We start from the raw sequence: 24,845 nt of genomic DNA on the forward strand, positions 1-24,845 counted from the left end.
AAGCTGCATGTTTCACGCCTCATACGTAGCTTCAATAGTTATAGACAATAATTTTTTGAACATGTCAGCATGTACTAAAATATCAGTTTCGTTGAAAATGCTATATATAGGCAGGCTATATAGCTCAAGAGTTCTATTCTAGTCTTAGTGTGTAAACTTTACACTCTCCATTAATGATACTAGAACTGATGCAGTTTGGCAACCTTAAGTGATTCTTACAAGCCAATAATTAAGTTAGTAAACTTAGAGTGTGACATGTAATAGTTTAATTGAATCACCGCACACAATGGTTTTATTGTTCTATACTGGCCATATCATATACCTTATTTACTTGGTTAAACACTGCAACATTTATTACCTCAGTTTCAAAAATCAGTGTAGTGGCTATTCAAACTTGACTACCTCTTGATATTCAAAAACAATGTTTAAAATTTGAGCACCGTAGGCTGGATTTTTGAGCACTGCTCAAAAGTATAATAGACTATTTTCAAAGCATAATCATGTGAAAATTTACCCATATATATGTGTGAACTTGAAGCATCAGTGTTATGACCAGACCACCCTCACTGTTGGCCAGTGCTATGATATAGGTTAGAATGACTACCAATCAAGTTAAATAATTGCAAAATCTGAAAGATCCACTTGATGTCCATGCAACTATATAAGTTACTGTATATTTCACCATTTTACACAGGGTCGCGGGTGTCACATGGTTATATAGAAAAGGTTTCACCATGTTTACGACAACACTTCACAAAAGCACTGATACACAATTCATCGCGAAGACTGTACAGGCCACTCAAAGTTGCAGGACTCTAAAAGAGTATACATGCAATTTAAAATAATTATTTAAGTGTGAGTACAGTAAGTTAGTTATTAATCGCATGATCTTTATAAACAATTATTGTTGACAACGATATCTGGTATCTCTGATCTATTACTTGATGTTATGACATTCTCTTCTTGTGCATTATGCTCCTTGACTGTGCAGGATATGGTCAGTAGCTGTAAAGAGCTCAAGTACTTTGAATATAGATGGTGAAATTGCAGTTCCAGTTTACAACTGCTACATAGCTATTGATTCAGATGGCACTGATCTTCCTGGAGACTTAATGACTACAATATAAGCTCATCGTGGACTGCATTATAGTGTTGTGCATGAGATCAGTGAAGGCATATATCACTGCACTTGTATGAAAATCCAGCTCCTAATTTAATCATGCCTCATGTCAACGACATAAGATTACCTTTCCAAGAACCTATTAAAATTGCATTTACATGATGTGTATTATACTTTTCATGATCATTTAGATAGCACTATAGCTATAATGCATTGATGTGGGTATATTATATGCTCAGGCATCACAGCCGATAACCTCCAGTAGCCTCTTGCTCTGCCAGTGGATTGTGCCAGTCAACTTCAATACTATGAACACTAATAGTTAGCTACTAATAATAGTAACACTAATAATAGTATCAGCTAATGTTTTGGTGCTATGTCATTTTATCTTGTCGGCATTAAGCTGCAAGTTTAATATTGTACAGTGGAACATCTTTATTAAGGACATTGTGAGACCCAGAATTTTTGGCCACTTTTTGCTGTAATATAGAGGTTTTCCTTTTTCAGAGGTAAAATGTATTGACCAGACCAGTTGTGACCAAAATTTTTGTCCTTATTATGGAGGCTTATTTTATTGTGTCCTTAATTCAGGGAGTTTGTTAAGAGAGGTTCCACTGTATGTAATACTAGCTAGCTATAGTGTTTTTACCCCTAATGTTTACAGCAGCTGATCCAGGGTTTATCAAAGGGGGTGAACCAGTATAATATTATGGAGTAGGGATCTGTGCCCCCCAGAAGCTAAAGCTTTTTGCAGGACAAAACATCTTGAATGGTTTAGATTATATTGCTTTTATGTGAACTACATTAATCAAGAGTTGTATAGAGTGACAATCATGCCAGCAGATTATTATTATAGACCTAAAGAATGGCATACACAAGATCACATGCATTTCATTTGCAAGATATCCTTAGCAGGTTAAATGTACCAATGCAACTGTAGATTTTAGGTGACTGTTCTATTAGAGTATTGACTGACTGCTCTATTAGAGTATCTCGATCCTGTATAACACGTACGCATACTAGTAATTATAAGGCCACCTCGAAGGCCGCAGTGAAACGGGAAGCTAGGTCGGCACAGTGGGGTACTTTGTGCCTAGCCCTACGCCTTCTCAAAGATCTCTATGATCGAGTCTATGATAAAGCCAGTGGGGGACCACTTATTGCAGAGGGGGACCAACTGTGGCGGCGTAAGTTGTCCGGGGGAGACAAGTTGCAGTGCTGCAAGTATTCCGGGGGGACCAAGTTTGGTTGCTGCAACTGGTCCGGGGGGACAGATTTTGGGGGGACCGGTTGTAGCATGACAGGCCTTGTGCACTGGAATTTCTACACATCTGTACAGTACTCATGCAGAACACAGTTCTCGTGAAGGTGGCGTATCAAGATGTGTCCCATTACAACCATGCACATACATGAAAAAGATTAGTTTTGAATGGCAGGGATGTACTCAACTTCATTTTGATGATGTTGCATGAACTGACAAAGTCTTTGAGTGTGGTATGAGGATCAATTTACCAATAGTTGGTGCATCACCACAATGAGCTATGTTCTAATTCAACTTGCATTTGTCACATTCATTTTGTATATTTATGTAATCAATTTGAGTAACTGAATTGTAGTTCCATTTCTACATCCTATCATGGTATTGTAATGTTCACTTATCGCATGACCAAGCATGTATGCAGTACAGTATTGAGTATCGGTATTCAAGTTCATCAGCTGAACTGAGCAAGGTCAACACAACCATGTGGATTTGGATAGAGAAGAGTTCTTTTGTTGCTTTCTGAATCAAGGTGCATTACCAAGATGAATCCTTCATATGAAGAGTGGTTACTCTAGAGAGGTTGAGAGAGAGATTGACTGTTGGTAGAGAGGTTGTGTGTGTTCTATTAGGGTATAGATATCGCGATGTATGTTCTATTAGAGTAGTTCAACGGAGCTTCTAGAAGTTTCAGCTGTCCCTGTGGAGTTACCAAGGAGTGAAAACGTATCTTATGTCTCACTACACATTGAAGACTGCAACAGTCACTTCATGATGTCCACGATTCGTATCCTGGTAAGATAGATGTATGTTTTATTAGAGTAGTTGAACGTAATCTTCCGTTCTTCATCTCTCATAATGGCGAATCTTCCTTGTTTAGTCTGTTAGGTAGCCTGATTGGAGTGATCATAGCTAGTTAAATTGCCACACCTACTACGACTGTTTCCTTCTCCTGTTGCTGGTAAGGCCACTCCAATTGGTAATCATGTTTCTGGTCCACCGCCCGCATCTTTTTTTGGAGAACGTGAAATTTCAGAAATACATGGGTAAAATGCCCGCATCAGCTTTTTGAAAAATCTGGATTTCGGAAGCAAATATTGGGCTGCAACAAGTCAACAACTATGCTAAATCTAACTATCTAAGTGTCATGAATTGTATTTTATCAGTGAAAACCTGCAAGAAATGGGCAAAGTGCATAGTACGGATCGATATACTCTAATAGAACAGTCGGTTAATCAAAAAAATACTCTAAATTTAGCAGTCACTTCATTGTTGCTGAATTCCGCCCGCCCGCACCTGAAACTGATTTTCAAAGGACCAGAAACATAATTACCAATTGGAGTGGTCAAATCCTCCGTTTTAGGTCTGTCTGTAGTCCCTGACCTGCTTATATTCTTGTCGCAGTAGCTGACACTTCTCTATCCTTGTAGTGGACAGCACAGCAGGGTGCAGAGTGTGTATTCCTGGCGAGTCTTCTCTCTGTAGACTGTCAAGTAGCCCGATCATAGCTCGTAGTCTTGCCACACCCACTACGAAACTCTCCTTTTATACTGGTGGGTGTGATTAAAAAAATTTTTTTTAGTTGCCGGATGATAGCGTACACACCAGATCACATGATCAAATTCGCTGATGTGATTGGTTAAATCATGAAAAAGTGATTGATCCTATTTCATTGTAAGCTTTTAGACCAATACGTAATCTGATTTTCTATTGGCAACGCGTGTATACCGGAACGCCGTACACGCGTATCGTAAACTTATAATGGCCATTGACAGTGATAAGTATCTCGCAACCAAGGTTAGCACATAAGGACAGACACGAAAACCACCTTATGACACATTGTTTTGGACGGGTAGTTGGTCTAGCGAGTTTGAAGCTAATCGGGGGAAAAACCAGGGAGGAGTTTTTGTTTAAAAATTTTATGGCCTCGATTTTCTGTTTCTCGTTCTGTCGTCCAGAGGGGGAGAGAAACGTCTGATGTAAGCTGGGATGGGGAAGACTGTTAACACGATAAAGGTCTCCAGAAAGTTTTGGACACATTCGTGTCTTCCTCGGGTAGCTACGGTGGTTTAAAGGATATTTCCCGCAGTTCAACGAATCGCCACCAATCCCGGATCAAAAGATTCGCCTCAAATTTTAGATTTTAATGGTACCGATCCGATTGGAATCCGACCAAGAACGACGGGACAGTGCCGGAAAAGAGTTATAGAATTATTATATAGATTATAAAACTAACTAGTTACGTAACTTAGTTACAAAAGTAACTAGTTATCCCCAACTCTAGCACCAAATACATACAATAAGATTAGCTCAATCAAAATCAAAGTGTATTGTTTTGTGTATAAGTGATCAGACCTAAGTAAACATGTTTCAATGTGACACAAAATCTAACTATTGACTGCAACTTCAATTCTACTCTTATGGACCAAATTTCAGTGTCAGTATGCAACACCACTTGATCTGCTTTCTGGAGCAGATATCTAAACCCATGATCACTGCTTGAAGGTTCTTAGTTTACTAATTTGTTAAGCTGCTTTACTATAGTTGTGTCCAGTTATACTGATAGTAAAATATCAGTAACTTTAAGTATATGAAGCAAATGTTTTACTAAGTTTTAAACTCTCAGTAAACATCAGTGAGTGCAGGTTTACTGAAAAACTACTAAAATAACAAATAATTAACTGTTCCATATACTGGGGATATACCATGCTAGTAAACTAAGAAACTTTAAGCAGTGGATGTTTTTAAAATATTTTGACCAGGTGGAATGATTGGTTGCCAATAATCTATTGTTCACTGGGAAGTGATTCGGAAGCCAAATATAGAGCTTATAAAACTATTGTTAGGCCACTGTTGGAGTACTCTTGCGTGGTTTGGTCTCCTCATGCCGTGAAAGATATGAACCTGTTAGAAGCTGTTCAGAGGCATGCTGCACAGTGGGTTTGTGGCAGTCGCTGGAACCAAACTACGCACTCTTGGTCTATTCCTCATGATGTGTGCTATAGAAAGCTGTGCTTACCATCCTTATCTGCCAGGCGGGACTATTTGTCGGTGTGTGCTCTTCAGGACATTCGTCATGCTGGTTCTATTAAGTTTCAAACTATTGTACATACAACACTATGCCTACTTGTAGCCATCATCTTACCCTCATACCCCCACCTTCATCAATCAATGCTAGACGATACTCTTATTTTGTCCATGTTTGCTTTGTGTGGAACAAAGTACCAATCAGTATTCTGGGAATTGAGAGCCGTTCTGTTTCTCGCCATGCTATTTACAGACATTTCTGTTGTAATTTTTAAATGTAATTTATTGTTGTTGATTTGTTGTTTTGTAGATGTAATGATAATTGTTGTTGATTTGTTTTGTTTTGTAAGTGTTATTTTGTGTGTGTTTTGTTTAGTTGTTGTATGTGTTTTGTATTAGGACAGTACCTTGTACAGGCTTGCCTGTTGTACCGTTCCTTCCCTTGTGGTAAATTGATAATAAATAAATAAATAAATAAGTGCCTGAAAGTGCCACTCTACACTGTGAAAAAAACTCAGAATAATAAGGTTTATAACAGTCTTATTGTGTTAGTATTGGAATGAAATAGTACAGCATATATTAATAGATTAGGACTTTACTATAACAAGCTTATTGAATACATTTAAGACAGTCATATATTAGAGATTAAATCACTAGTATAGTACAGTGTATTATCAGACTATACTAAGCCTATTTCAACCATATATTGGCTACTATACTACTGTACTTTTTTACTTTCCTATAATCTGTGGCTACCTTAATTAAATAATTTCTATAATTATATTTGTAATGAATTAAATTCTGTAAATATGTTAAAACCACAATAGGTACAGCTAGTAAATCAATGTCTCCTTGGCTGGCCATGGCAGTATCAAATCAATTTCGTCATTTATCAGTCTTTATCCAACTGCAGCAGGTAAGACAGTAAATACAATTCACAAGTTCCATTACAAATTACCTGTATTATCATCACTATGTAGAACTCTGTGACAATCTGTTAGTTGGCTTGGTAGAACTGTCCCACAGCTATAATACAAAGATGGTAAATATAATGTGTATTCTGGACAATCGTTGGACTTACAGTTTGTAACAATAAGAATCTCATAAAACCGAGACCTTGTCTGGAAACCTAATATTACCATGTAGAATGGCGGCTAGGTCCCACAACTCTATTAAAGATGGTAAATATAATGCGTATACCAAACAATCATTGTACTTACAGTTTGTAACAATCTTTTAAAACTGAGGCCGAGTCTGGGACCGACAATCCATGTACAACTAAGACAAGTCTGATAAGACCAGGTCTCACAACCCTAAATGGAGGCAAACATAATTCATATTCTGGATTATTTGGTGTACTTACAGGTGTTATCAGTGAGTCTAACCAGACATAAAATAGCCACTTAGTATGTGACTTTGTTGGGCTAACGTGTTACGTAAGCTCACAAGAAGCATCTGATACACTGATAACCAAGTCCAAGAATCTTGTAATCACTAAGTACAACTGAAACAAGACTAAATATAATATAATTTGCATACTCTCAGTGAACTTACTTTTGTTAGCAATACGAGCATGGTCAGTGAAATAAGGACAAACAAGATGGAACAGGTTCTTGAAAGCACTCAACTCATTTACAGTGCCAGACGAGGTAGCAGCCGTCAGCTGTATATATATATATATATCACTGGTATTTCATTCACACCACACAAAATTACAGCAACATTGTAGCTCTTATTATGTACAACACCAAAAATACATTCCAGTCCTATATCTGGAGGTCACATGAGCCCAATGCCGCTTGAGACTTTGCACTCAGTAGTGAGACCTGTATAGAGAGTAAATGAAACACAGGGATGGGTGGGCTGCCAATTAGGGACCAGTGTTACATTTGCTCATCTCACTCATATAATCACGAATTAAATTTCATGACATACGCTGCATGTAACACTGGCAGTAGACACCAGCAGCAAACTCTGAATAATGTATACAAATATACTGGAAGGATTGACTACTAGCAAAAATATTACACATGCTTGTTGCTTTTAATACTAAAATGTATGGCAATTGAATGCATAAAAAGCAAGATGATATAGCTACAGCAAAACAGTTAATAGTTAGTGCTTGTACAGTGACTACTGGCAGTTGTTACAAATAAAAGTAAATTTTCTTTGCTTCACAGCTCTTGTAGGTATGCCAGTGCATATACAATGCATTCTCCTGTCACATTCTTTGCACGTCACCCACACACGTGTACGCGGGTGAGCACATTGTTTGCTTAAACATTCAGAGGATCGATGCCCTGTGATGAAATCACACAAGTACTGGATGAACACCAACGCCACTACGCTTACTTGTCTCAATACCAGCTGACATTGTTGTAACAGTGGTATCAGATGGAGATGATGTTGTAGTAGAGGTATTTACTGTACACAAAGATTACAAATACTGTTAAGAACCACTGTCCATAATGAAACTCTCCTATGTGCAGTATATCAAACCACATGTATGTAGGCCTGAGTCAAATATGCTCTACATTTCATATCTCCTAAATTTAGCCCAAAATCCTTTCAGGAATTTCCTACCACTTTCACCTATTATGCTCTTCAGTGTTCCCATTATGCTTGCATAATCTTCTAGGTTAACAACATTTCTTACAATAATCTTGGAACATTTTTATCAGTGAATACTCTATTATGCTGGCACAGCACTCTAGCCTATTATGCCTTTTATTTTGCTGGAATATTTGGCGCAGGCCTACATGTACGCATAACTTACATTGTTCATAATGTGAAGTGTCAATATTGGGTGAATGATCTCTATTTCCTGCTATGCATTAATAATCACTGACATTGTTAAGTTGATCTGCAACATACTGCTAGGTGAAGGTATCGGGGAAAACAGATTTCTATCATTATCATCATCAACTGTCATTGATGTGCCATCAAATTCTAAGCCAATCCTTGGCATAGGCAAAACCTCCGGAGGTGTAGACGTAACCGTTGTTGTTGCTGTAGGTAAACAATGTGACTATTAAATTTGCACCATGCATCAGCATATGAGTACTCTCTACGTACATGTAGCTGTAGATGTACAGGTGGATGGTAAGTTGATTATGGTATTACAATTCCTTCCAACAACAGTTACAGTAAGTTCAGTCCTTGTAGTTGACACTGGAATCCCTGCAGTGGGAGCAACTTTTAAAGTTGGAAGCAAATGTGTATTCAGTTGTAATTAACCTGCAGCTGAAAACAGCATTTCTGTAATATGATGTTCAACATCACTTCTTGGAACAAATATGCATTTGGCATGCTTTGTATTTGAATACGATTTGCTTCGTATAGGTTCTGGAGAGCTATGGCTCGGGTCAAGGAAGTGCTGGTTGCCAACGTATGGTTTCCCATAGCATCTGTTAAATTCTTGTCTAATCATTCTCTCATCAGCCCTAATGCCTGCTTCATTTAGTATCAGAACTAGTGGATGCAGCCGAATTGCAATGCATCGGTTTCCTTTTTTTTCCACATCCATTAATATGTTATGATGAAACTAATAGAATGACTTTAATGTTACATGGCAGTACATTATTCACATTACCTTGCTAGGATGCTCATTTGAAGATACTCAGCACAATTGGTTTAAAAGTTCATCAGTAGTGAATTTTGCGGATAAGCTGCTTGGATCTCGTGGCACAAGACCTCTGCCTCATTAGATGACTGATATTTGTTGATTGTAGCTATCTGCTTGTTTACAAAGTACTCTTGTATGTCTTCACGTGGAAATTCAAGTATATCTGCAAGCTATATAAGTAATGTACATATCATAAATACTGTACATATTCATGTGTAGTAGGGCAGTATGTGATAACCATTTAAAATATACATGTATGTACCTTATAAAGAGTGTACAGCCAAACTGGGTAAGTTTCTGAAACACGTGTGATGCAGTGGCTCAATGATTTGGAAACTTCATCAGCAACACTTCCATCTACCTCGGTGAAGCCGGCTGGAGAGTAAATTCGAGTTGCAAACTGTATCATCTTGCCAATCAAAGTCGATGCATCATTCTGCAATGTACAGAGCTCTGTCAGTTTAGCTGCTTTTACTTCTCCATGGATAATCTTATCCAATGGGTTATAGTGAATAATGATAGCTCTGCTTGTGCTCCTGTTAAGGTTTCATTTTGTGTTTACAAGTTGTTTCATATTTTTACTCACCTGAGGTTCTTCTTTAATTTGTCATCATTAATTGTTACGAGTGGAATAGTGTGAGCCATTTCTTCATCTTTAGCTGTACCCCTGGTGCTCCGGTGAAAAACATCAACCAACAGTTGACATAAATCATTACAGTCACTGGGATCATCCCAGCCAATAGGCAGCGTACGTCTGCTAACTTGGCTGAAAATAAATGCCAATGAGCTTCTTGAAAAAAAGGCTATATACAAAAGAAAAATGGGCTAACACATCATCATACATATACATACCTGATTTATGGCTACCAATAGTAGCAAGAGCTGAAATCAAGGAAGTGGTTTTTCCACAACTCAATCCTCCTGTTGCAATCACTGTTGGACAAAAATCATACCGATTCACGATTTGCTCATAGCCAAGCCCCATGACTACTCCAGCTAGAATCCCAAGGAGGGTATAAAGTTGCAAGACAGCAAAGACTTCATCATATCCATTAAATCTCGTAAAGGCTGTATTGATTCTGCAAGTGGAAACTTCAGGAGTGGCATATGATTAACTCGAGGTAATCTCAGAGAGGAATTAGCACAGAGCCTATCATCTAGCCAAATGTAACCATGCTCATGATATTCCAATGTATTCCCTGCAAGCATTTGAAAAGATTATGCAAATAGTAACAGATTTGTTGAATATGAATGGAATTACTCCTACAAATATCAAACCTTAAAGATATTTATGTACGTAACATTTCTACAATGCACAGCATAAAATTTAGCCAGATATTTACTAGCAGATTATGAAAATCCCATTAATATCTGACAAAAAAAAATAGTGAGCTCATCAAGCAAACATCCTTTGTTTTCCTTTGCAGTCTAAGAGTTTTACTAGAGTAGAATGATTCTGCTAGTCATGTTCATATTGAACTACACGACCTAAGCAGTTTAAGTAAATCAAGAATGATCTGGAAATTCATGTAAAGGAAACCTCCTAAATGCATCATATTGACATTTTTACAATGCTACAATTTTTAAAAAAAATAGGGATTAAATTTACATGCAGATCAAGTTGTGCTGAAAAGAGTAGGTTTTTTTGATAAAGTTTTTAGTATCCACAGAGATCATCATACAAAGAAGGAATTCTATGTACTTGTAAGAAAGAAGTATTGTAAGATTTTACACAAAGTATTTTAATACAAATACAAAACACATCTGTTTAAAAACTAAAGTACATTATACAAATACTTAAATTTATATTTAAGTGCAAATACGCATTTATTTGACTCCAAGCCTGCATGATAATCAATGAAAAACTACATATTACAGTGCTTTTTGTGCTGTCTGTAAATCGATACCTTTATGTGCTAGAAATAGGACACGGAGAGGACAAGGGTAGGCCTATTATGCATTAGATCTTCTGTAGTATGCATTTCAAAAGGCTTATATCAGACCCAAGCATTGTGTATAGCAGTGAGCCTGTAGCATTAGTCATTATTGATGCAGTTACTCCTGCCTGAAGGTAATAGTCACTCAATCATTGTCGAGAATTTTGTTAAGTAAAAAATTTAAATTTCATCATGATAAGTGTTTCAGGTTGCTTTGAATGTATCACTATGCTTGATTGTCCCCAACCAATATTCCAAGGTGTTGTGAAGTAAATTTGAGGTGAATATTCTGTTTGGTATATGTACGTAGTATTTGAGTTTTAGCTTTTGAGTATTTACAATTGCTTCAAATAAGTGAAGCAACTACTTTTAAGAAAAGAATACTGAAAGATCAATACATGGACAGACACCTTTATTCGTTAAGATTGACAGCCATTACACATGCATTGGCCCAACAACGCATGACTGATTTATAAATTAATCAAGATGTATGTATACTTGCATATGCATACCTGTTTCTCCATCAATAAATGTGTTTGAAGTAACAGCCCACACATTGGATTTGCACTGTTTCCCAGCAATAGTTACCCCGTCCTTTTTGGATAATGTATTGTCCCTGATGGCTGCACGACTTTTGTTCATAAGCAAAGAGCCTATACGAATATGCATGTACATAACCATATGGTACATTTGCATGTAACAGCCATATGCATACCAAAGGAAGCATCACATAGTAAGCAGCGTAGCTCGGTGCACAATGCTTGATTTACCGCTCTAAGGAATGTTCTTGAGGTCTGGGAATCATCAGTCGACACATAGCAATCCCTAAATATGTAAAGCAGTGAATATAAACCAGTGCAGCACATATCATCACAAGGGCAAGTATCTGTTATAAGCATAAGTGCACAGGCTACATTATGTAGGTGCATGCATATGTACACATGCATGTATGTAACGTATACACATTTAGATTTAACTTACGTTGGGGCATTTTGCTAAGGCCACAGTTTTGTTTATGTATGTCATTAAAAGGAGCATTACATATTAATCGGGGATGGTGTTTGGAAAGATACGTAGTATCACTATACCATAAGTACTTTAGAAGACAACTGACGTTGCTATCTCCTACCATGTAGCAGCAGAAATGACAATGAGGGTACATGGACGTTTTACAACTACGTATCTATGTGGGGTATACTTTGTGGTATATATTGTTTGTTTCCTAACGGAAGTTCATATAAGATTGGTATTACTGAACCAGTCTTTGTAAATAAACTTGCTTAATATTCCACCTCATATGTATGTATGATGTGGCAGTGCTATTTTTCAAAATCTAGGCCACTAATGATTTAGTTGATTTTTTGTTTTCATCACTGACCATGTGTGCTTTGCTGCATGCATTTCAGCTTTGTCATTATTGCATTTTTTAGCTTGTAACTATCTGGTAAATGTACATTTCATGCAGTCAAGCATGCTGCTTCCATCACACCCCAACTGGCGCACGAATGAGCATTTGAACGCCTTGTCTGTTACTTTAATCTATGAAGGAAGGCTTGAATCCCTATAAACTACAGCAGCTCAATCACTGACTGCAATTGGCCACAATGAACAATGGTAACGACCTGCCTACACATTTTTTTGCAGAAAATCCAATGTGTATAATACTGTATGTAGCTCACAGCTAAGTGAGAGGTTATGGTAACACCATGCAAGGATACATGTAAACACCAGTTAAAAAGGCTATTTGGTTTGATAGTCTCAAATGTCTATTAGCAGTTGTAGTTATTTGCCAGCTACTTGTGTACTGTAGCAAACCGGCACAAAGAAACAATTTCTTAAGATTGCAGTATCTCGAATACAAAGTCTGTACATCTACTTACTGAAAGCCATGCATGCATGCATCTGCTTAAGAATATAATTAGCAGTGCAAAACTTTCATCTCCACAATATAATATTATAGCATGTATGACACCTTTTTACTTGAACATTTGCAGCTGAACATCAAACAATACCAACATACACTTTCAAGTTTTATGGGACATCCACTGTTCAAACAAATGACTATGTTAACACCTCTACATGTTACTTGCTTTGTATTCTCTAGCGCCTATAGGTGCTGAGCCTGTGGCGTAGCCAAGGGTGGGCATGGGCGGGAATTTGCCCAACCATCACAGTTTCTTGCCCAACCATCACAAACTTTTGCCCAACCATCACAAGTAGCTTAAGATTCACGCGAGGATTCACAGCAGCACACAAAACAACCCTACTTTAACACTGTAAAGCGTAAACGTGTACCTCATGTTGAACCATTGACTTCGAAGAAGGGATCGAGATAGATGGTGTATCATGTGATCCATTGTGTGGAAAATCCCTTGGAAAGTCCCTATAATTACACTTCATGTAGACGCACGTGCCACGCTCCTTGGCACGGTTTAAATTCGAAATTTAAAATGGAGTCGAAGCGTGGTACTGTAGCTACCTCTAAGTCACAGTTAGTGATAATCGTCAGTAGGATTCAGTGCGGATGGTGCTGGCAACAAAAGATTTCGTTTCAGTGGACTTGTCAAGCGTATTTTTTGATAAGGAAAATACCATATAGCCTAACTTACTGCTGATGAAAGAAAATGGGAAAACGTACTCTTCTAGATAACAATAATGGCAGATGGAGCTGGAAATGGAGAAAAGGTCAAGTCCTTATAAAGTGTCACGTGCACAATTTGTACTGATTAACCGAGTTGTGGTTTACACCAGATACATGCAAAATGTACATTGGCTGCTATAAGTCTGGGACGAAGCTTTCTTGGCATGCTGATATTTGTGATTATCTATGGACTCATTATAGTTCATAAATTAGCGCCCCCCGGCCTTCATTTGGGGCTAGGTGGCGTTTACTTGAAAAGCATTGCATATCGCTGTGGTGGTTGGTCTGTAAACTATACTGCCAGTTGATTGTAGTAAATATGTGATGAACTATTTACGTTGTAGGTTCAGCAGTTTGATGTCACGTGATGCTCAGCTACGACGAGTGGCAGATGAGCGAAAGTCTAAGTACCTAATATACATCAATTCAAGTTGGTAGCTAACAGTGTGCAATAATGCTGCGTCGCGGTATTTACTGCAGATAGCTGGCGGATAGTTAGCTATAGTTCTGGCCACTCACTTGGTATTCTCTCCAGGAATCGTTATCTGGTAGATAGCTCCGCTTCCTCTTGCACTACCCAAAATAACTCTTGTTTTTATTTCGAAATTCAGCAGAGTCTCAAAGACTGGTTCTGACGTTTGAGAGTCGTCATCAGTTTTCCGTCTTTTCCAATGCCAAGCTCGCCCTGGTGCAGCCGGGCGAATTTTTTTTTTGGACGCACTTCTGACTTAGAAAATTTTTCATGTTTTGTGAACTTACCGTTTTTCTTTGTTTTACGGAAAGCAACATTGTTTGCGGAGAAGGAAAAGGTCACATTGAAACTGTTAGCCCCTCTGTATTAAGTGTGTTGGTCGTCTTCAAAGATGTTGTAAAATACGGACAAGACCTACCTGGATGGACAATTCTTCCCTGCCACCCGCCTGTCATTTCACAACACTGGCGTGACTCGATCGCTGAAAACTTCGAGTGAAAGCCAAGGTGAAGGCATGAAAGGATAGAAGGACACTTGTAAGAAGGTGTCACAACTAATAAACACAGTTGGGAACTGAATGTGTAGTATGTGACTGTAATATCCTTGTTTGCTGTATACACTCTGAGAGTGAAACTACCTATAGCTGCAGTATATTGTACTTGTCATTATGTATGTATCCAGGTTGTGACCACAGTAGTTTGTTCTGTGTAAAGTTAACATCATTTTCATTACGCTATGTACCGTAGTAGCTACTGTGTGATTGAATAAAGTTTGCAACAGCCAGGACCCGTGCCGGGGTATGAAAAGGCTAGCACTCGCTTTAAAACACTCCAAATAAATTCTGCTTCACATCCACCACCCCCATCTCTTTATTCCCAGCTCTAAGATGTTTAATTATTCCGTATTCTTTCATTATTTTCTGCATACTGTACAGGCTTAATAAAATTGATCTTGTAAGGTTTACCAGCTCACATGTCAGAATGTTACCACTGTTCATGTTTGTGTTATTCTTGCAATGTAAACGATGAAGGTACAAGCTGAAAATGTTATTACGTTGTTTGCTATGGCTGTACCTAGGCAAATAATAACTTGAAAAGCTGCCAATTTCGTAATAGGGTAATGGAAATATATGGACCGCTTGCTCACATGCTAAGAGAAACAGAGAATTTATTTGGAGTGGCCTTACTAGTTTCATTCAAAGTCTGCAAATTACAAATGGGATCCACACTGTAAGAGTTTAAATATTGTGTTGTGCCACATCTTTGGCTCTCACAAGAATTTTGTTTTTGTTCTATAATTGTACTGTACCCTTGAATACTGCTTTGTGAATTAATGTTACTGATGCTGTCATTCTTACCAATGTTGTAAGTGCCTTCATCCTTTGGGTTACATTTTGTCCAGGTTTAGTGGGTCTCATCCGCTTTTGATTAATTATTGGAATGACTGCAAATTAGCTAGTAATTACAGGAATAAATCCTAGACCAGGTAGTGACTTGATCCACAGACTTATTGCAGCATCCATGATCAAATTAATGTATGTTAATACTAACCTGTGACCAAACATCATGCCAATAGCTATCTATCCAGTCTGCAGACCTATTTCACAATGTGGTCACATAATGGGCATTCAAAGGTAGCATATAGCCTGGGAATGTAATTTGCTTAGGCTGACTGTGGTCATGAAATTATTGGCTTTCTATCCAAACAAGTCAGCCATCGACCAGACCATGGAACAAGATTGTTATTTACGTTGAAGAAAAGTAATACTTAGTCTTAACTACTTAACTTTACTATATACTCAAAATTTAGATTTAAATCACACTTAGACCACATGTATTTATTGTTGAAGGCCTTGGTTTGATAATTTATATGGATTATCAATATAAATAATTTATATGGAGTATCAATATTGGTAAGAATCAGTCAAATCATTGTACTAGCTATTTCACCAACAAAGGAAGAACCCCACGTCCATCTCTTTTCCACCCAATAATCAAACATGTAAGGGTAACAATGAGACCAAAAAAATGTAATCAACTGTCAATTAGCCAGCCATTGGAGACGTGTGCATACACATTGAATTCAGCTACACATTTGGAGATAAGATGAACATCATTGTAACAACCATTAATGAATGGCTGGATATTGAGGTCGTGCTGCACATCTACCAATTAGTTGATACTTACTTGAGGTCTTACTGGCCCACACTACTTTTATAGATTAAAAAAATAATAATTCTTGCCCATATATTGATTTGCAATATCTGATTGGATCTACCAAATCTGACTAGTTAGCACAACCTGCAATTCTGGTATACTACCCCGCAACTTGATTGCTACATCCATACATAATTTCCCTTGCTCCACTTTAGCAATACATTCAGCTGCCTTTGTACAAGGCTGTCAAACGTAAGATGTCTTCAAGCAGCCTGGTTGATTTGAAGGTATAGATGGACATAGCTTTATCATTATCGAACACTTTAATGTGATACCTGAGAATTGCACAAGCATGTACATATGTACGGGAGCTAACAAATCTAGTCACATATATTAATTACTACATCGATGTTAAGAATATTCTACGAGTCAGTGATTATTATGTACAACATTATATAGTTATGTAGTATACTCTTTAGCAGCTTTTTAAAACAATGTGATAGGATTTACTTTTCCTAGTACACTATTTTGCAGACCTCATACACACACTCCAAGTTGTCTCATGTATGCATATACAGTAATGCGTAAGTATTGTACTGGCTTCTTGTGTATATACGACTGGCCCTTCATGGTTTTTCAGCTCACTAAACATCATTTCCAACAAAGCCTTGGCTATAGAAGTGCCAAAGCTGCAGAAACCAGACTCTCCAATTCCATAAAACAAAGAGTAGAATGTGGTGGTCTATTTAGCCAGCAATTCAAAAGATGAGTTTGATTTTGTGTTCGTGGAAGCCAAATCAGTATGTGAACATGACAAGTACATACATACACAGTGATACCTTATAATGCTTAACATAGTAATACTCACGTTGAGTAACAAACATAGTTAAGGTGTATTTGACAACCTCATTGAGACCACCTCATTATAGTGACGATGTCTAGTATGTCCCTAGTTAAGATGTACTACATGACCTCATTTTGGTCCCAAACATAGCTAAGGTGTACTTGACAACCTCAGTAATAAGACCACCTCATCATGTCAAGTACGTCCCAACATAGCTAAGGTGTACTTCATGACGTCATTAATAAGACCACCTCATTATAGTGACCATGTCAAGTAGGTCCCACACATAGCTAAGGTATACTTGTCAAGCTCATTAATAAGATTATCTCATTTAAAGTGATCAACTCAAGTAGGTCTCAAACATAGCTCATGTGTATGTTGAAAGATCATAACGTCCATGTTAATTAGGTCCCAAGCCTTAGCTAAAGTATAATTATATACTTCATGCATAAAACAAGTACCATTTTACGTAGCTAAACACCACCAGACCTTTAACAGTGGCTGAATTTGAGCAGTGTCATAATCAAAAAAAATATATATATGTTGTTTTATACTGAGTAGTGGTCAAGTTTGAATAGTTGTTGCATCAATTTTGTGAACAAGTGTAATAAATGCTAACACAAGTACAGTGAAACCTCTATAACCCAATGCTCAAAAGATTGTATATTTTATTAAGGCTAAATCTGAACTAAAATTATAATCAAGGTTGCTTGACTATTAAGGTATAGTATTAAATGATTCGGGGATGTGCCCACAGTGATTGGGACCAGCTTCCACTGAATTACAACAATATTGCCACCACTACTCATCATAATATACCAACTGCTACATATTCACCACTAACTTATGCAAGTATATAGCTAAGGCCACTCCAAATAAATTCTCTGTTTCCCGTCCTGGACTCAAGCATATTTACATGCAGGCGGGCAATTCATTTCTATTATTTCATTATAAGATTGGCAGCTTTTCAAGCCATTATTTGCCTGGTACAACCATAAAAGCATGCTTAAGTTGTTCCTTCCTTTTTAAGTTGCAAAAATAGCATAAACGTGAAGTTTGTGCTGACTTAATAGCACTGCTGACACTGTTTCAAAATGGCTTTTACTGAGTCTGTCAGTATGCAAGAATAACTGGAAAATAATGGAAGAATACGGAATAATGGAATATTTAGAGCTCACAGTAACTAGATGTGGGCAGTGGACGGGAAACAGAGAACTTATTTAGAGTGGCCTAAGACCCCACACATTTTTTCCTAAATCCCTAACCTTGTGTCTTGTATTCTAAACCTGCGTACATCCTTGATGATTGATGGAACAGGCAGTACAGTGTTAGACTACTCATAACAGATGTGTCCAACCATAAAAAGAGGTTTCACTGTAGTGGAGCTCCACAGATGTTATACCAAAAAAACACTATTTCTATAGTACACAAGTAACAATATTTTCAAATCCACTTAGTAGCTACATATTGTAAAACTAGTGACATGCATGCAGACCTTCAGATCTGGTCGCTGTAAAGATAACATAAACATTTAGATACCCAAAGTCTATCATTACAGCTCTCAATAGTCACATATTACACATTCAGTTCCCAACTGTGTTTATTAGTTGTGACACCTTCTTACAAGTGTCCTTCTATCCTTTCATGCCTTCACCTTGGCCTTCACTCGAAGTTTTCAGCGATCGAGTCACGCCAGTGTTGTGAAATGACAGGCGGGTGGCAGGGAAGAATTGTCCATCCAGGTAGATCTTGTCCGTATTTTACAACATCTTTGAAGACGACCAACACACTTAATACAGAGGGGCTAACAGTTTCAGTGTGACCTTTTCCTTCTCCGCAAACAATGTTGCTTTCCGTAAAACAAAGAAAAACGGTAAGTTCACAAAACATGAAAAATTTTCTAAGTCAGAAGTGCGTCCAAAAAAAAAATTCGCTGCAGCCGGAGCAAATCTGCAGAGATCTTTCGTGCCATGAGATATAGCAAGACCTGGACTATGGAAGGTAATCCGTGCCAAAAATGAACTAAATAAATAAATAAAAGCATATTGTAAAACCAGAAAAGCGGCGCGAAGCGCCGCTTTACCGTTTATTAACCATATCCCAACAAAACACGAACTGGCCGCATATAGATCTATGTAACGCGCTCCAGTTGTTTCTCTACGCATCTGTCTACAGCTCTTGCAAAGGTGAAGGGATTTCCAAGAATGCGAAGAATTAATGGCCTGCAGCTCAGCAGACTCCATGAGATTCCAAGATACAGCCCGAGACGCACCTTCCGAGACGTTTACAAAGTGAGTGAAGGTGGTGAAGCTTCAGTATGTCCTGGCCAAAATGTAGGGCCAGGTAAATTTTTGCATTGGGCGAGATCAAATTTGACGGGCCGGGGGGGTCTGTTTTTTTTTGGGGGGGGGATGGGTTTTGTTACAGGCGCCTTGTTTGCATACATGCTGACATAAGGTCTGTTGTGTAAATATATTGGTACCTGCTCTATGTTCTCCACATTAACAAAATTAATAGTGCTCTGGCCCAGCATTCATGTATGTGGCATGCATTGTAAATCAATTTAGTACATGGTCTTGCACACAGATTAGAGGTCACCATCGACGATAATGATTTTTCAAGTCACTCTAGTGTTACTAGCATGCTAAGCACACTCAACTTACCTCCTTTACAACAAAGAAGAGAGAGATCTAAACTTATAATGATGTATAAAATTATTATTGATCTTGTTGATATTCCCAATGATTACTTTACCCCTAATGATTCACGATTAAGAAAAGGATACTACAAGCAACTGATGACAAAAATTGACTCAAAGAAATTTTCCTTTCCCCCTCAGTGATTAAACTTTGGAACCCCCTCCCTACATAGTTAATTCTCCTTCCCTGGATAGTTTTTGTAATAACTTAAGTGATTATTATATCTGTGCATTATAATCATTTGTGATTTCTCCACAGTACTTATACAACCAAGTACTAAGAATAATAAGAAATGCAGTCGAGATTATGTCATAAATAATAATGTAATGTTTGAGAAAACTATGAGGCCTGGAGACATAAACTAACCGGGGATAGATTCGTCTGTGAATGAAGGCACAACCATATAATAATTATGCCTGTTCATGCTGATGATTTTAATGTACATGTAATTCTATATAATGTCCCATGCTTTAATTTCAGAATTTACAAACATCTGAGTGATTGCAGGAGAGCCAGAGGCCACCTTACACGTAAACAACAATATTACAAGTATGTTTTAATCTTTGTATTTTTAAGTCCAGCATATGCGCCCCAGGCGTCATTGCCAGAACAACCAGCTGATACCAGCTTGCTCATGAACAACAAGGTAAAGAGTAGCTATGTTTCAATGTTTTACTTTTATTGTACATCTTCATTCTTCACCTGGCTTGCTAGCTGGAATTTTTTCCACCTTTAGTTACTAATAATATAGTCTGTTACCATTGGACCTTATCCGCAATGATGTCAGACATGTAAAAATGGCCATGATAGTTGTGGGACTTTCGTAAAATTTGTATGGGAGGATTTTTGAACAATGATATCTCAGCCAAGATAGAAGATATCGAACTCTAACCTGCAGGTATGGTTGTAAGGTAACTGAGCGAATAACAGTCTAGCATTAGTTTGAAAACCACCCAAAAATTGCTTCTACGTATTTATTGTAATGTATTATATCCATCCATACCTGAGGGTTAGAGCCTGATATCTTCTTTCTTGACTAAGATATGATCGTTAAAAAATTCTGAGGTATGCACTGAGATTTGGGTGCTCCACTAGCGTATTACAGTAAGTTAAGTAAATGTGTAGCAATCCAGGCTGGTCCCCTGAACATATCAGGTATTCTCTCTGTCCAGTAATAATACTGAAATGATGTGGGTATGCAGCTACATGCTTCTTGTTTGTTTGTTTTTTTTAAACTGAACATGCGATTGGTTAGTAAAAAGTGCATGAACTGCTAATTTTGACTGATTGCAGTGCTAAACAGATTGCAGTGATTGTCACTGCATGCATTGGACGGCTCTACTCAAGATTGCTGCATTTAAAAGAGTTTGTAACAGTGGCGTACATTGAATGGATGTTGATAATGCCAATACAGAGTCCTCTATTAGCACCCGAATTTATTAAGATACAATGTGACACGAGGGAAACCGACTGTAAACTCATTAAAATGGAATCAGCCTAGGGAGTGGAATGTGATCTGTGATGTGGACTATTAACACAGTTGAATGAATCGCAGTGGTTGGAATTTTGCTTCAGGTACGTACAGTAAGTGTAGTGTAGTGTGGTGCAAGACTTCCTGGAGCAGTGTGGAGTGGGTAATCATGAGAGACAATGCCTACATAAACGTGGTTTGACTGATCACGTTGACATAGAATCCTTCAAACTTCTCTCCAAGGGGAGTAGAAAATACTGCTATCTATACAGCGTTGTTAGTTTGCCAGCTGTCATCAGTCAGCACATAGCCTGCAAACATGATGTAACTGATCCGCATGGGACTGAGGATACGAGCAGATATTGAGTGTGCAATACTTTTGCCCCTTTTCTGTTACACCTGGTGATCTGATCGTTTTGTTCAATTTTTGGAAAAGGTCTTCCCTTTCAAGGGGGAGACCAGTCACTGAAGTCTTTATTTCTTGTTATGTTTTACCCATTGTTACCAATTGTTAGGTGTTAGATAACGACAGCTAATCTATAGCAATGTGTAACTCCTATTGTAGTGTGATCTGTGCAGTAAGTGTAGTGTAGTGTGATATGTACAGTAAGTGTAGTGTAGTGTGATATGTACAGTAAGTGTAGTGTAGTGTGATATGTACAGTAAGTGTAATGTAGTGTGATATGTACAGTAAGTATAGTGTAGTGTGATATGTACAGTAAGGGTAATGTAGTGTGATATGTACAGTAAGTGTAGTGTAGTGTGATACGTACAGTAAGTGTAATGTAGTGTGATATGTACAGTAAGTGTAGTGTAGTGTGACATGTACAGTAAGTGTAGTGTAGTGTGATACGTACAGTAAGTGTAATGTAGTGTGATATGTACGGTAAGTATAGTGTAGTGTGATATGTACAGTAAGTGTAATGTAGTGTGATACGTACAGTAAGTGTAGTGTAGTGTGATACGTACAGTAAGTGTAATGTAGTGTGATACGTACAGTAAGTGTAGTGTAGTGTGATACGTACAGTAAGTGTAATGTAGTGTGATACGTACAGTAAGTGTAATGTAGTGTGATACGTACAGTAAGTGTAATGTAGTGTGATACGTACAGTAAGTGTAGTGTAGTGTGATATGTACAGTAAGTGTGATGTAGTGTGATACGTACAGTAAGTGTAATGTAGTGTGATACGTACAGTAAGTGTAATGTAGTGTGATACGTACAGTAAATGTAATGTAGTGTGATACGTACAGTAAGTGTAATGTAGTGTGATACGTACAGTAAGTGTAGTGTAGTGTGTAATTGTGTGCATGTGTGTATGTATGTCATGTAGTTTGCTTAATAGTCAACTAAATTAAGTATATTGTACACCAAATAATTATTGTTCAATTATTTTTACACAGGATGAAGAGGAATATGGCATAGACTAGGAAGGTCCTCATGTACTTGACAATGATGATGTAAACTTAGTGCAAGTTCCTCATATTCCTTGCCCACTATCTGATGAAGCCTACTATCTGTTACTTTCCTCGATAAATCCACTTGCTGAGTCTGAGGTGTATGCTGAGGATTGTATGTCAGAGTTCTACAGTTTGTTACAATGTACCAAATTGTGTAGTTAGGTATTATGTGTACTGCATGGTTGTTCTGAAATCATTAAGTTAAAAAACACTATTGATGTTATGCCATGCCAAGCATGATACTTTAAAGTGCTAATATCTAATTATAAAGTCAACCAACTCTCCGCTGCATGTGATGTTCGTAATATACATTTGTACATGCTGGAGTAGCTATTAAGCAATTTGTATAATATTATATTGTAGCAATGAAATCTGTAGCTCTCTGTTGTAGGAGATAAGAAATAAAGTTTATTGAAATCACCTTATAGCCCTATGTAACCTGTACCAATTAAAACACTTTATGGCTGCTTTAACAGATACCTGCTCTTTACTTGTGGCTGCAAAAGAATTCAGCTATATATATGTGCATATTTGGAAAGCACTATATTGTTACCCTCCAGGCACAAAATTACATATAAACTTTTTTTTGTTGAAAAGCTGATGCTTGATTGTGTATGGAGTTCGACAGTATGATGAATTAGCACTGTAATTTTTTATTGGCAACTATATGTCTATAGATACTGTGCTTTAAGTAAAGTACAGCAGCTTTACTGATATAATCTAACTAGGACACTTAATTTGTAAAATATAGTTGCAAAATACTTGTGCTGTATAATTCAAAATACACGTACTGTGTGTGTACTCATAGTGTGCCAGTAGACAGTACAATGGACTTTTGTTTCAGTATATAGAATACATTTTGAATGGGTATTAGACATTTCAGAGCCAAGTTTAAAGCTTAGCATTCTACAAAGTTAAGTATACTGAAATAGTGTAATTAGCCACATAGCAATAGAAAATTTTTCACATAAAACATGGACACATACCAGTCACAATATATTACTCTACATAACATACCAGTCCTGCACCGTACAGCTATGGCAGGTACCAGTGCTAAGATAAAAATACCTTCACAAGATATATAGCATTTATGTCTCAGTCACGTTTTGCCATTAAAAATATCTTATAGGCATGCAGTGTAGATAAAATTATATATATGTGTATATACATTTGTTAGTACTGAACACAGTTACATGGAATATATCAATGGTAGTGCCAGAACAATTGTGTGACAGGTTCAGAGGATCACCATATTTAAAAAAACAAAATGATTGCGCACGTAAGGTTCGTGGATGTGAAGTTTACATATACATCCTATGCACAAAGTCTTCATAGTGCTTGTCTTCAAATTATGTAATGTCGCTGCAGTTGGTTATCAAGATGCACAATTAGCCATATGGCAAGCCACTACAAGTAATATTAAGCAAACCTGCAGAAAAAATTGGCTGAAGTTTATGGTTTTGCAATGATGTTTAACTGAACAAGTTGCCCTCAACATTGCACAGCTAACCACTATAAATTGTTAGGCAGATTTGTGCACAAATTTAGGTTTATGTACAAGCATGAAAGAATTACAGTGTTTCATTTAGTAGGTGTTTAGCTGTAAAGCCACCTCCATGCAACTTTGACCTTTGCACATTAATTAATTAATTAATACAGTATGATGTTTAGAAATTGTAAAAAATTGCAATTAGTGTGGGTATTGAAATAAAGGGCACACTACAAGGAGCAATTTAACATTTGGATCGGATCTGTATAAAAGTTATGCTTACTTTTCCATGTTCAATTATCATACTAAACAAAATGGTACCATTCTACAAGTGATAACGTAGGTTATCATTGCATTCTCCACCACACTGGCATAGGGCAGCACATTGTATAGAGCTGTTTTTATTCACTTGAACTGTCTTCTGCACCTTTTCTTGCATCCACAACTCAGTAGCTCCTTGGATGAACTGCTGGCTACTGGAAAAGTTGTCCATAATGGCTTCTAGTTATCTAGATCGGTGACCATCTCATAAAGGCAAACTTTGTGAAGCACATCATGATGCAATGTCATGTACCTTTTCAATGCATATTTCAATTCTGTATAGTTATTCTTACCATCTCTGGACCAGTCACCATCCAACACCTGAGA

At 37.5% G+C, this 24,845-nt stretch overlaps 2 long non-coding RNA genes across 3 annotated transcripts; one reads left to right on the top strand and one right to left on the bottom strand.

The window, feature by feature from the left end:
- Nucleotides 1–6,204: 6,204 nt before the first annotated feature.
- LOC136265647 (uncharacterized) lies at nt 6,205–7,072 on the bottom strand. Of its 2 annotated transcripts, none has more exons than XR_010705657.1 (5): nt 6,960–7,072; nt 6,791–6,909; nt 6,626–6,718; nt 6,364–6,574; nt 6,205–6,312 (listed from the first exon to the last, which is right to left on the bottom strand). It is a non-coding gene; the product is annotated as an uncharacterized lncRNA (long non-coding RNA). The 2 variants fall into 2 exon arrangements; XR_010705646.1 differs by having other exon boundaries at nt 6,769–6,909.
- A 12,123-nt stretch (nt 7,073–19,195) lies between these two features.
- Nucleotides 19,196–22,964, top strand: LOC136265675 (uncharacterized). The gene is made up of 4 exons (XR_010705675.1): nt 19,196–19,371; nt 20,260–20,328; nt 20,375–20,425; nt 22,652–22,964. It is a non-coding gene; the product is annotated as an uncharacterized lncRNA (long non-coding RNA).
- Nucleotides 22,965–24,845: the final 1,881 nt, after the last annotated feature.

This window comes from Dysidea avara, chromosome 1, assembly GCF_963678975.1.
Source record: "Dysidea avara chromosome 1, odDysAvar1.4, whole genome shotgun sequence".
Classification (NCBI taxonomy): Eukaryota; Metazoa; Porifera; class Demospongiae; order Dictyoceratida; family Dysideidae; genus Dysidea; species Dysidea avara.